The sequence below is a fragment of the Schistocerca cancellata genome, chromosome 12 (assembly GCF_023864275.1).
Source record: "Schistocerca cancellata isolate TAMUIC-IGC-003103 chromosome 12, iqSchCanc2.1, whole genome shotgun sequence".
Taxonomy (NCBI): Eukaryota; Metazoa; Arthropoda; class Insecta; order Orthoptera; family Acrididae; genus Schistocerca; species Schistocerca cancellata.
The window spans coordinates 154543977-154556958 of NC_064637.1; the positions used below are offsets into that span (position 1 = coordinate 154543977).

The window sequence follows — 12982 nt, forward strand, 5'->3', positions numbered from 1 at the left end:
TAACGTCATGTAGTCCGAACGCAAAGCCGTAATAACAAACCTATCCTTTTCCTTCCTTTTTTTAAGCCATATTTCGCCGCGCGGGGTAGCCTAGCGGTCTAGGCGCCTTGTCACGGTCCGCGAGGCTTCCGCCGTCGGAGGTTCGGGCATGGGTGTGTGTGTTGCTCTTTGCGTAAGTTAGTTTGTTAGGTTAAGTAGTGCGTAAGCTTGGGGACCGATGACCTCAGCAGTTTCGCCACACGAGACCTTACCACAAATTTTCAAATTTAAGCCGTATTCCACCTGTCTGCTAAGAGCATCAGTCTGACAGAAGATCAGAGACAGTTTCGTCAATTTTTTAACCAGCCAGTAATAGAAAAATCTTGCGGGAACATGTCTGTGAAAGAGCTCGTGGGTGTCGGTCGTGGCAAGACCAATTTAAGCGCGATCAGCCAACACCGACTAGATACAGACCGGCGACCGTCCACGTGATCACGGCGAATCACGCATAGAGCCTATGATCCTTAGTGGACTTTTCTGCGCTCGAATTAACAAGTACAATTAACAAGTACAACATTATGTAACGTTTCATATGATATAATACTTTGTTTCAGTATTCTTCGTGGCGATTTTGTATGGTGTGTTGCTGTAAGCGTATTTAACTATGGTCTGATTTTGATCAAATTTGTAGTATAGCTCGTGCCGCAAGAATTTGAATATTTCTCATTGTTGGCGTTATAAGAAGCCTCGTTTATGCATTAGGAAACGGTCTCTAAAACGGAGAAAAGTCTAACGTTTGTGACATTGTGTTCTGTTTGTGTTTAGTAGAAGGGGGTGGATTCTGTGTCCTCGAAAAGGTGGTGAGAGAACGGCGCAAAGAACTGACCAATTTGGGTGTCCAAAGTGGTGTCTACATGGGCCGTAAGAACGAAGGACTGATTGTAGATTGCCTGGCTTTTGCAGGCGACATGGCACTGATTGCTGATTCTCTTGAAATGGCAAGAATGCAGGTAAACTGCCTCAGAAAACAGGCAGCCGAAGCGGGTCTTCAAGTTATTCACCAATATCAAAGAAGGTAATAAAGAGATGTTACTAGACCAGGGAAAGATCAAAAGGACTGAGAAATTTAAGGATCTCGGCGAATTGATTGAACCCAACTTATCAGAAAAAAACGTCATTATTCATGAGTCAACAAGTTGGAACTAGCCTACCGAGTGACTATGAATTCCTACAACAAGAGATGCCTGTCACATCATCTGATTTGGTGAATACTGCCAGTCTCGCTAGCGGGATGAAAGCAGAGCTCACCATCTGCAGCATCGTCGACAGGACTGACTGCGGACCTTTGGTACAGAGCCGAGTGGAGGGTCTGAATCAGAGGCTGAGACGGTTCTGCGACCGTGTGGGCTGCAGATTCCTCGACTTGCGCCATAGGGTGGTGGGATTTAGGGTTCCGCTGGATAGGTCAGGAGTCCACTACACGCAGCAAACGGCTACACGGGTAGCAGGGGTTGTGTGGCGTGGACTGGGCGGTTTTTTAGGTTAGATGGCCTCGGGCAAGTACAGAAAGGGCAACAGCCTCAAAGGGTGCGAGGCAAAGTCAGGACATGCGGGGGCCAAGCAGCAATCGGTATTGTAATTGTAAACTGTCGAAGCTGCGTTGGTAAAGTACCGGAACTTCAAGCGCTGATAGAAAGCACCCAAGCTGAAATCATTATAGGTACAGAAAGCTGGCTGAAGCCAGAGATAAATTCTGCCGAAATTTTTACAAAGGCACAGACGGTGTTTAGAAAGGATAGATTGCATGCAACCAGTGGTGGCGTGTTTGTCGCTGTTAGTAGTAGTTTATCCTGTAGTGAAGTAGAAGTGGATAGTTCCTGTGAATTATTATGGGTGGAGGTTACACTCAACAACCGAGCTAGGTTAATAGTTGGCTCCTTTTACCGACCTCCCGACTCAGCAGCATTAGTGGCAGAACAACTGAGAGAAAATTTGGAATACATTTCACATAAATTTTCTCAGCATGTTATAGTCTTAGGTGGAGATTTCAATTTACCAGATATAGACTGGGACACTCAGATGTTTAGGACGGGTGGTAGGGACAGAGCATCGAGTGACATTATACTGAGTGCACTATCCGAAAATTACCTCGAGCAATTAAACAGAGAACCGACTCGTGGAGATAACATCTTGGACCTACTGATAACAAACAGACCCGAACTTTTCGACTCCGTAAGTGCAGAACAGGGAATCAGTGATCCCTGAATATGGAAGTTAATAGGAATATTAAAAAAAAACAGATCAAAACGGAAATTTCTGTTCCGACACTGACAATGTTGAGTGTTTATAGAAAAAGTTCAAGGCAATCATAAAATGCGTTTTAGACAGGTACGTGCCGAGTAAAACTGTGAGGAACGGGAAAAACCCACCGTGGTTCAACAACAAAGTTAGGAAACTACTGCGAAAGCAAAGAGAGCTTCACTCCAAGTGTAAACGCAGCCAAAACCTCTCAGACAAACAGAAGCTAAACGATGTCAAAGTTGGCGTAAGGAGGGCTATGCGTGAAGCGTTCAGTGAATTCGAAAGTAAAATTCTATGTACCGACTTGACAGAATAGCCTAGGAAGTTCTGGGCTTACGTTAAATCAGTTAAGTGGCTCGAAACAGCATATCCAGACACTACGGGATGATGATGGCATTGAAACAGAGAATGACACGCGTAAAGCTGAAATACTAAACACCTTTTTCCAAAGCTGTTTCACAGAGGAAGACCGCACTGCAGTTCCTTCTCTAAATCCTTGCACAAACGAAAAAATGGCTGATATCGAAATAAGTGTCCAAGGAATAGAAAAGCAACTGGAATCACTCAACAGAGGAAAGTCCACTGGACCTGACGGGATAACAATTCGATTCTACACAGAGTACGCGAAAGAACTTGCCCCCCTTCTAACAGCCGTGTACCGCAAGTCTCTAGAGGGACGGAAGGTTCCAAATGATTGGAAAAGAGCACAGGTAGTCCCAGTCTTCAAGAAGGGTCGTCGAGCAGATGCGCAAAACTATAGACCTATTTCTCTGACGTCGATCTGTTGTATAATTTTAGAACATGTTTTTTGCTCGTGTATCACGTCGTTTCAGGAAACCCAGAATCTACTCTGTGGGAATCACCATGGATTCCGGAAACAGCGATCGTGTGAGACCCAACTCGCTTTATTTGTTCATGAGACCCAGAAAACATTAGATAAAGGCCCCCAGGTAGATGCTATTTTCCTTGACTTCGGGAAGGCGTTCGATACAGTTCCGCACTGTCGCCTGATAAACAAAGTAAGAGCCTACGGAGTTCCGTGCGGCTTTTCGCGGATGATGCTGTAATATACAGAGAAGTTGCAGCATTAGAAAATTGTAGCGAAATGCAGGAAGATCTGCAGTGGATAGGCACTTGGTGCAGGGAGTGGCAACTGACCCTTAACATAGACAAATGTAATGTATTGCGAATACATAGAAAGAAAGATCCTTTATTGTATGATTATATGATATCAGAACAAACACTGGTAGCAGATACTTCTGTAAAATATCTGGGAGTATGCGTGCGGAACGATTTGAAGTTGGTAAGGCGGGTACCAGGTTGAGATTCATTGCGAGATTCCTTAGAAAATGTAGTCCATCAACAAAGTAGGTGGCTTACAAAACACTCGTTCGACCTATACTTGAGTATTGCTCATCAGTGTGGGATCCGTACCAGATCGGGTTGACGGAGGAGATAGAGAAGATCCAAAGAAGAGCGGCGCGTTTCGTCACAGGGTTATTTGGTAACCGTGATAGCGTTACGGAGGTGTTTAGCAAACTCAAGTGGCAGACTCTGCAAGAGAGGCGCTCTGCATCGCGGTGTAGCTTGCTCGCCAGGTTGCGAGAGCGTGCGTTTCTGGATGAGGTATCGAATATATTGCTTCCTCCTACTTATACCTCCCGAGGAGATCACGAATGTAAAATGAGAGAGATTCGAGCGCGCACGGAGGGTTTCAGACAGTCGTTCTTCCCGCCAACCATACGCGACTGGAACAGAAAAGGGAGGTAATGACAGTGGCACGTAAAGTGCCCTCCGCCACACACCGTTGGGTGGCTTGCGGAGTATAAATGTAGATGTAGATGTAGAACCTGAAACTGAAGCACTACACACCAGGAAGTACGACCAGAAGCGCTGTATGCCATGGAGTGTCTTCCTATGAACCGGAGAAGTCTTATGGAGAAATTGGAAGTCAGAGAGAGGAGAATCCTCGGGAAGATCCTAGACCCGGTAGAAGAAGCTGAGGAATTCAGAAGGCGGCATAACTCGGAGCTCTACGAACATATCGAGAGGCTCTCTGACTGTGCAAGAAAAAGAAGGGTAGCTTTCTATAGCCATGTTGCAAGATTGCCTACAAACAGATTTACCAACCGTCTGTTCGCCTTCTGGAAAAACAAGAATGTTCGCACCACTTGGCTGACGGAAACCGAGAAGGACATTAAAGAACAGGGAATAACTGATGTCCAGAGCAGACAGTCTGTGAGACACACCTTGAAGGAAATCCGAGGATTTCAGGAAAAGCCCCGAAGAAAAGATACCGCCCGGACAGAAGAAAGGGAGTTACACCGACAGAGGATGCGACAGCACTGGGCAAAGATCAAAGACCAACAGTTGAACAAGCGTGGTCCAAAGTAGGCCCATTCGAAACAAGAAGAAGAAGAAAAGGGTGAAAGCAGCAGAGACGATTCGAAACACCCGTGCGCTGTATGGAGTGAGTGCTCCTGAGGAAGTCAAGTTTTATCGTTTCAAATACGATCATTTTGAGATAAATTAATCACCACATTCAGGAAGACAAACAGGTGTTGATGAAGAACGTTTCTGCGATTTGCCAATATGTTCAGTGACAGTGTATGTGGTAACTGGCAAGTGGGACGACCAACTGACATCGTGCGACACTTGCCTTCAGCAGTAATATTGAGGTTTAAAGAAAGGAAGGAGGATCGCGGTATAACATCTCGGCGGAAATGAAATTAGATGTGAAGTAGAATCTTAAACTGAGAAGGATGAGACAGGAAGTCGTCTTTGCCCTTTCAAAGGACTGTTCCTGGCATTTTCGATCACAGATTTAAGGAGGTCATCGTAAATTAAAATCATTGCAGTTTGATGGCGATTTGAAGTACCGTATGATAACTTCATAAACAGAAAATAGTGGGTAAGCCATAACAAACATTATCTCAAACGATGGCCTATATACACTCCTGGAAATGGAAAAAAGAACACATTGACACCGGTGTGTCAGACCCACCATACTTGCTCCGGACACTGCGAGAGGGCTGTACAAGCAATGATCACACGCACGGCACAGCGGACACACCAGGAACCGCGGTGTTGGCCGTCGAATGGCGCTAGCTGCGCAGCATTTGCGCACCGCCGCCGTCAGTGTCAGCCAGTTTGCCGTGGCATACGGAGCTCCATCGCAGTCTTTAACACTGGTAGCATGCCGCAACAGCGTGGACGTGAACCGTATGTGCAGTTGACGGACTTTGAGCGAGGGCGTGTAGTGGGCATGCGGGAGGCCGGGTGGACGTACCGCCGAATTGCTCAACACGTGGGGCGTGAGGTCTCCACAGTACATCGATGTTGTCGCCAGTGGTCGGCGGAAGGTGCACGTGCCCGTCGACCTGGGACCGGACCGCAGCGACGCACGGATGCACGCCAAGACCGTAGGATCCTACGCAGTGCCGTAGGGGACCGCACCGCCACTTCCCAGCAAATTAGGGACACTGTTGCTCCTGGGGTATCGGCGAGGACCATTCGCAACCGTCTCCATGAAGCTGGGCTACGGTCCCGCACACCGTTAGGCCGTCTTCCGCTCACGCCCCAACATCGTGCAGCCCGCCTCCAGTGGTGTCGCGACATGCGTGAATGGAGGGACGAATGGAGACGTGTCGTCTTCAGCGATGAGAGTCGCTTCTGCCTTGGTGCCAATGATGGTCGTATGCGTGTTTGGCGCCGTGCAGGTGAGCGCCACAATCAGGACTGCATACGACCGAGGCACACAGGGCCAACACCCGGCATCATGGTGTGGGGAGCGATCTCCTACACTGGCCGTACACCACTGGTGATCGTCGAGGGGACACTGAATAGTGCACGGTACATCCAAACCGTCATCGAACCCATCGTTCTACCATTCCTAGACCGGCAAGGGAACTTGCTGTTCCAACAGGACAATGCACGTCCGCATGTATCCCGTGCCACCCAACGTGCTCTAGAAGGTGTAAGTCAACTACCCTGGCCAGCAAGATCTCCGGATCTGTCCCCCATTGAGCATGTTTGGGACTGGATGAAGCGTCGTCTCACGCGGTCTGCACGTCCAGCACGAACGCTGGTCCAACTGAGGCGCCAGGTGGAAATGGCATGGCAAGCCGTTCCACAGGACTACATCCAGCATCTCTACGATCGTCTCCATGGGAGAATAGCAGCCTGCATTGCTGCGAAAGGTGGATATACACTGTACTAGTGCCGACATTGTGCATGCTCTGTTGCCTGTGTCTATGTGCCTGTGGTTCTGTCAGTGTGATCATGTGATGTATCTGACCCCAGGAATGTGTCAATAAAGTTTCCCCTTCCTGGGACAATGAATTCACGGTGTTCTTATTTCAATTTCCAGGAGTGTATGTCCACAAAATGTATTGTTATTCTATACATCTGGTGGCACAAAGGTGGTGTTTTATGTTACGAACAGCTTCACAGCGACTTGTACTTCGCAGTTGACGTTTGTTTAAATGTTTCAGAGCAGAAGGGCAGTTGAGGTGATAATCTAAGAGAGGCGAGAGTAAGAGAGAGAAGAGAGGGGAAATTAACAATGAATAAATATAAGACGAAATCTTTTTCATAATTTTTGGAGGATGTACTAATGGATGGAGGCGAAGAGAGAGACGTGTTTGAAATAACACAAAATACTTTTAAACCGTCCATCTAGAATGATTACATTGTAAGTATCTAGACAGGCTAAAAATGAAATAAAAATAGATTATTTAACAAACTGTATATTCAAAAGAATCTCACATCAATCAAATAATTAACTAAAAGGAAAACTAACTCAAATTTTATTTTATTTGTTGCCAAGTGATCTTCTACTGGCTCTCAGTGAGAAAAAATGAAGAGAAAAATGTAACAAAACGTTTATCCGGAATCTCACATTATTTTGTACTTCTATCATGCGTCTTGGCATAGAATCTATAAGCCGTCGGACGTATCAGCCTGAAGAAGGCAGGCTTGAATAACACAGCCCCAAAAACTGCTGCAATTGGTTGGTTTCGTAGCCAGTTCTCCGTTGACGTTCTGGCGACCTCGGCCTCAGCCCACATGCTCTGCGTAGGTTTCATATCAGCAGCTCATGATGGCCAGTCCCTGACTTTGACGCCAACCGTGAAGAGCTGGTGCTGAACGGATGCAGACTTGTGAAAGGGAGAATGGTCTTCCTGCAGTGTGAAGTCGCCTTCTCCGTACAGCTTTCGCACTGACAGAGCCGTACATTTTCCAGTGTGTGGGTGTACTGCTCACTGTCTAGAGTCCCTTCTGTTGTCGTTGTTGTTGTGGTCTTCAGTCCAGAGACTGGTCTGATGCAGCTCTCCATACTACTCTATCCTGTGTAAGCTTCTTCATCTCCCAGTACTTACTGCAACCTGCATCCCTCTGCTTAGTGTATTCATCTCTTCGTCTCGCTCTACGATTTTACCCTCCACGCTTCCCTCCCGTGCTAAATTGGTGATCCCTTGATACCTCAGAACATGTCCTACCAACCGATCCCTTCTTCTAGTCAAGTTGTGCCACAAATGTCTCTTCTCCCCAATTCTATTCAGTACCTCCTCATTACAAACGAAGAAATGGCTAACATCGAAATAAGTGTCCAAGGAATAGAAAAGAAACTGAAATCACTCAACAGAGGAAAGTCCACTGGACCTGATGGGATACCTATTCGATTCTACACAGAGTACGCGAAAGAACTTGCCCCCCTTCTAACAGCCGTGTACCGCAAGTCTCTAGAGGAACGGAAGGTTCCAAATGATTGGGAAAGAGCACAGGTAGTCCCAGCCTTCAAGAAGGGTCGTCGAGCAGATGCGTAAAACTATAGGCCTATATCTCTGACATCGATCTGTTGTACAATTGTAGGTTTTTTGCTCGCGTATCACGTCATTTCTGGAAACCCAGAATGTACTCTGTAGGAATCAACATGGATTCCGGAAACAGCGATCGTGTGAGACCCAACTCGCTTTATTTGTTCGTAAGACCCAGGAAATATTAGATACAGGTTCCCAGGTAGATGCTATTTTCCTTGACTTCCGGCAGGCGTTCGATACAGTTCCGCACTGTCGTCTGATAAACAAAGTAAGAGCCTACGGAATATCAGACCAGCTGTGTGGCTGGATTGAAGAGTTTTTAGCAAACAGAACATAGCATGTTGTTCTCAATGGAGAGACGTCTACAGACGTTAAAGTAACCTGTGGCATGCCACAGGGGAGTGTTATGGGACCATTGCTTTTCACAATATGTATAAATGACCTAGTAGATAGTGTCGGAAGTTCCATGCGGCTTTTCGCGGATGATGCTGTAGTATACAGAGAAGTTGCAGCATTAGAAAATTGTAGCGAAATGCAGGAAGATCTGCAGCGGATAGGCACTTGGTGCAGGGAGTGGCAACTCACCCTTAACATAGACAAATGTAATGTATTGCGAATACATAGAAAGAAGGATCCTTTATTGTATGATTATATGATAGCGGAACAAACACTGGTAGCTGTTACATCTGTAAAATATCTGGGAGTATGCATGCGGAACGATTTGAAGTGGAATGATCATATAAAATTAATTGTTGGTAAGGCGGGTACCAGGTTGAGATTCATTGGGAGAGTCCTTAGAAAATGTAGTCCATCAACAAAGGAGGTGGCTTACAAAACACTCGTTCGACCTATACTTGAGTATTGCTCATCACTGTCGGATCCGTACCAGGTCGGGTTGACAGAGAAGGTAGAGAAGATCCAAAGAAGAGCGGCGCGTTTTGTGACAAGGTTATTTGGTAAGAGTGATAGCGTTACGGAGGTGTTTAGCAGACTCAAGTGGCAGACTCTGCAAGAGAGGCGCTCTGCATCACGGTGTAGCTTGCTGTGCAGGTTGCGAGAGGGTGCGTTTCTGGATGAGGTATCGAATATATTGCTTCCCCCCTACTTATACCTCACGAGGAGATCACGTATGTAAAATTGGAGAGATTAGAGCGCGTACGGAGGCTTTCCGGCAGTCGTTCTTCCCGCCAACCATACGCGACTGGAACAGGAAAGGGAGGTAATGACAGTGGCACATAAAGTGCCCTTCGCCACACACCGTTGGGTGGCTTCCGGAGTAGAAATGCAGATGTAGATGTAGATGTACTTATATGATCTACCCATCTAATCTTCAGCATTCTTTTGTAGCACCACACTTCAAAAGCTTCTATTCTCTTCTTGTCCAAACTGTTCCGTCTATCCTGTGAAGAATTCCTGCTTATCTTGAGAAATCCATCCCCAGCGGGATGTGCCCCCACTACTTCTCGTCGTGGTTACGTATTCGCGTCTATGGCGAGTCCCTTGAGGCTTGTAAACGACTCTTGGACCATCGTTACTGATGGAAAATACCTTCTCGTCAGTGAAAATGGCGTTTTCTCACGACGCGCTCAGCTGGAACCCTGGAAATGCCATCCTGCGTGCAGTCCAGCGTCTTTAAGCCTTCGGTGAATCGTGTCACTGGGGGCGGGGAAGTTGGTCTCCTGCAGCAACTGCTTTGCGTTCAGAAAGCGATTTTTTTCTGCTCCTTGTCCTACTGCCTGAGCCAGGAGCACTGTTGGTAGTGCCCCTCTGAAGGTAGTTGCAGTGGTATGGAGCACGCTGTACCTTCTGCCAGCTTCTGTGACTGAATATCCACCTTCATCAGTAAGAGCGACGACTCTGTCTCGAGTTGATCTCTCCCAGTGACCCTTTGCAACAGACAACCTGATGTGTATTTCTGGTTGCCGCTCTTATACTGGTGCCACGAAAGGAAGTGTTTACTTTTAGGTGAGGAGGAGCGGCAGGGGCAGAGCCATGCGCTGTGGCCGTGCTGGTCCATTGCGGGTGGGTTGGGGTGGTGTGAGGAGGGGAGGGGGGGAGGGGGGGCTGTCGGCCCATCACTTGTGGCTCACTCGCTTCGGTCTCGCCTCGGCGCCAGGCTGTAGCTGGCCAGCCAGGCCGTCAGCCTTACGGAGGATGCTAAGTTCACCCAACCTGGATACGATGTGACGTCATTATGACGTATATACGCTTTAGTCGATTAACACACCTATCGACTTTTACGAACGTTCGAGATTCTAAACTGTCGTCAGCTAGTGGTTTGTATCCACATGTGCGATTCTGATAACAGCTCAGTGTGGCAGCGTATATGTATTTCGCCAAAATAAAAGAGCTGGATATTAATAGAAATATTCCTGACCGTGGCCTTGAAAACACCACGGACAACACGTTTCGTAAAAAAGTGAAGTCTTCTTATGTCCCGACCAGATTAGATTGTGTGATTGTTGTATTGAACGCTTACGCCGAAAATAATATTTATTTATTATCAATATTTTAGTATGGTTTCATACAATTGGTCTTGTCAGTACATATTAGATTGTAGCAGCATACTCTTGCTGACTTTCTTTTCTTAATTTATATAGCTGAAAGAGAACTCGTGCAAGTTTGTTAGCTAAGTAATTTATATGTCCATACCAAGATAGTCTTTTATCAACCATAATTCCAAGTAATTTTACACTCGCACCGCAGAGACAGGTATCTTAGTGTCCAGTAATGACTGGTGTGTAGAATGATTGAATTTCGAAGTTAAAAAGAAAAATATGAGGCAGTGTTGAAGAAAAATCGTCGACCGGAGATGAAATACGAGGGGAAGTGGATTTCTCAATGTAATCTTAACCAAAGGTTAGTGTCTTGACGCATCTAAAGATTTTGGCTGCTGAGTGCTTCTTCTCACCGAGTACGAATAACAGACGCACTTCAGCTGGGTCAGAAGTACATCAATTTCTGCTTGAGATTCACAATAACCACGCAATTGCCCGTCGTCATCGATGCTGAACTCTTTCAGCTTTTCTCTCATTAGTGTCTCGAATGCTGAACACATAATTAGAGACGAGCAAACGAAAAACAACGCACAGGACACAAACACAGTACAATACACGATTTAAACGCAAGGAACGCAAAACACATCTAAACGAATGGCGCAGAGCACAGCGCTAACCTGTCGCAACCTCTCGAAAGTTCACAAAGATCGAATAGTCGATATACGGTTTCTATCGTTTTCGATGTAGCGTGTATACGTCATAATGACGTCACATCGTATCCAAGTCCGGTGAACTTAGCATCCTCCCAGCCTTACAGCCGAGCTAGCTCGTAGCTCGCGAGCCGCAGCCGTATTCCTCTGCACGAACGACGGCGGTTCGCGCATGGCGAGGCACGGAAGGGGATTGCATTGTTGACGATTCTAGGCCACAGTTGCGGCATGCGCATGCACGTGCTGTCCGCTCGAAGGAAGCATACATCCTCCAAATTATGTCTCTCGCTTACTAAAGCACAAAAAATGGCTCTGAGCACTATGGGACTTAACATCTGTGGTCATCAGTCCCCTAGAACTTAGAACTACTTAAACCTAACTAACCTAAGGACATCACACACATCCATGCCCGAGGCAGGATTCGAACCTGCGACCGTAGCGGTCACGCGGTTCCAGACTGAAGCGCCTACAACCGCACGGCCACACCGGCCGGCTAACTTAAGCACAATTTATCACTTAACACCGCCATCAGCGATGACAACTCGCAACAAACGGCATTGAAATTTGCTAAACAACTTGCAACAATCACGTTTAATGTTCGGATTAGCTACGGCATCGACAACAGAGCGCTTGGAACGTACAGAATTTTCATTGGCTGCCCTAGCAGACGTGACTTAATGCGCAGAACAAGTCTAAGCTCGACCGCTATCGTTCGTGACTCCAACTATAGTGCAGGCTCAGTCCGCAAAGCCTTTGAAGGATCAAACGTTTCTGCCGTAGCCAATAGTGTAATCTAAGACTGCTAGATCTATTTTGCTATGAAATGAGCATGCACATCTATTTTTGACGTTCCATTCAAATATTTAATAAAAAAATAAGTACAGTTCAAGATGAACGGACATGAATGAGATTTTCACTCTGCAGCGGAGTGTGCACTGGTATGAAACTCCCTGGCAGATTAAAACTGTGTGCCGGACCGAGACTCGAACTCGGGACCTTTGCCTTCCGCGGGCAAGTGGTCTACCAACTGAGCTACCCAAGCACGACTCACGCCCCGTCCTCACAGCTGTACTTCTGCCAGTACCTCGTCTCCTACCTTCCAAACTTCACAGAAGCTCTCCTGCGAACCTTACAGAACTAGCACTCCTGAAAGAACGGATATTGCGGAGACATGGCTTAGCCACAACCTGGGGGATGTTTCCAGAATGAGATTTTCACTCTGCAGCGGAGTGTGCGCTGATATGGAACTTCCTGGCAGATTAAAACTGTGTGCCGGACCGAGACTCGAACTCGGGACCTTTGCCTTTCGTGGGCAGCAGAGCTCCTGTAAAGTTTGGAATGTAGAAGACGAGGTACTGGCAGAAGTAAAGCTGTGAGGACGGGGCATGAGTCGTGCTTGGATAGCTCAGTTGGTAGAGCACTTGCCCGCGGAAGGCAAAGGTCCCGAGTTCGAGTCTCGGTCCAGCACACAGTTTTAATCTGTCAGGAAGTTTCATGAATGGACATTTCTAAAAAGGGAAATCAGAGAAATTGGATGGAAAATCTTAGGTACATAGAACGTTACTGCGAAGAAACCGTGGGTAACAGAAGAAATACTTCGACTGATCGATGAAAGGAGGTACAGCAATAAATATTTCGTGTCTATTCCTAGCTATAAGACAACAGCGGAATG

At 46.8% G+C, this 12982-nt stretch overlaps 1 non-coding gene across 1 annotated transcript; it reads left to right on the forward strand.

Moving 5' to 3' along the window:
* The first annotated feature begins 12703 nt into the window (after nt 1–12703).
* Nucleotides 12704–12778, forward strand: Trnap-cgg (transfer RNA proline (anticodon CGG)). Its single transcript has one exon. It is a non-coding gene; the product is annotated as a tRNA-Pro (tRNA).
* The last annotated feature ends 204 nt before the right edge of the window (nt 12779–12982 follow it).